We start from the raw sequence: 1,604 nt of genomic DNA, 5'->3' as shown, positions 1-1,604 counted from the left end.
TACTTCATCTAAGTGACTCTAATAAACTGATCTTCAGAATTTTAATTGTTGCATAAAATTCCATTTTGTTCATATAAAATATTTTATTTGACCATTCTCTTATGATGGACTTTCTTGTAATTTTTAAATTTTATTAATATTCAATAGTTATTATAAACATTATGAAAAATTATTACTGGGTATAAGTGTTTTCATTTCTTTGGGAGAGATTCTATGAATTGGTGGAATACATTTAAAATCTTTAAATTTGAAAATATTCAGACATGATTTTTAAAATTTTATTAAAAATTCATTTTTATACCAAAAATTTGGTAGAAAGCTTCCTTAGATATTTGCTACCATTGTTAGTATTTTTTCATATTTATGTCTTTACATTTGTTTATTTATAATTTGATAGCTATGACATCGAATTTAATTGGTAGTTTATTTTGATTTTCCCTAATACTGAATTTGAGATTTTAAAAAAAAGTTTATTAGATATTCAAATATGTAAATTGTCTATTATAGCATCTACATTTCCCCCTCCCCGTGACATTTTGCTCTTTGTTTCTTTTTTGCCAATCTGAATGAATGACTTATCTGTTGAATATCTTCACAGGAAATCCTGTTATAATTTTTTTTTTCTTATCTACTGACTCATAGTGATAATTTTAACACACACATATTTTTTAAAATATTTACAGTCAAATTTGTATACATTTTTCAAAAGTTTTTTGTTTGGCTTTTGGTCATAATTGTTTTTTCACTCCTAAATTCTTATTTTTTAAAAAACTTCTCTGATTTTTTGATAAATAGAGATGACAATATTAATTCTGAGTACTGAGGCAGTCATATGATTATTTGACTATATTGGGAATTAAAGAAACCAGTAAATGTCATTTAGATTGATGTTAGACACAAATTCAGAAATTTAATTAGATTTGAATTAAATCTAATTCATAGTAAATAACTGCTCCTTTTCTGTCTTTTTCAGAATATCAGTTATTGGGAAACTGAGAAAATTTATTATAATTTGCATTTATATTTGCTTAAGTAGGGTAATTTATGTTGAGACAGGAAAAATATCGTTACTATTGAACTTAAATCAATACTCATTAAGCTTCTAACAACTCAATATATACAATGCTGTATGAAGTCTGTATAGATTATCTTTAATCCTTACCAACACTTTACATGACAGTTATTATTTCTCTCTCTTTCAAGTAGTAAACTTGAGAATTGCAATATTAAGTAAACTGCAAAAGTTTTTCATTAAACAAGTATTTATTAAGCAGAGAGTGGGAGCCTGATTACTTTGTTACATGTGCTAAAGTCTTAATTCTGCCCACTAATTTCAAAATCAGTAATATTGCAGTCAATAGTTTCTCTGAATTACCCCACCCATCGCCCAGTCTCCTTCTATGTTCTGTGAACTGTGGAAATACAAAACAACGAAGGCTTTGTACATGAGAAACTCATATTGAGTAAAGAAAAAATAATTACAGAATTAGAGGATATTTTTAAGATTTTTTTTTTATTGTACTTCAGGTGAAGGCTTACAGAACAAATAGTTTCTCATGAAACAGTAGTACACATATTGTTTTATGACATTGGTTAGCAACCCC

The sequence above is a fragment of the Trichechus manatus genome, unplaced genomic scaffold (genome assembly GCF_000243295.1).
Source record: "Trichechus manatus latirostris isolate Lorelei unplaced genomic scaffold, TriManLat1.0 scaffold00013, whole genome shotgun sequence".
In the NCBI taxonomy this organism is placed as follows: domain Eukaryota; kingdom Metazoa; phylum Chordata; class Mammalia; order Sirenia; family Trichechidae; genus Trichechus; species Trichechus manatus.
The sequence above is the reverse complement of the archived record's forward strand: the minus strand, read 5'-3'. Positions refer to the sequence as shown.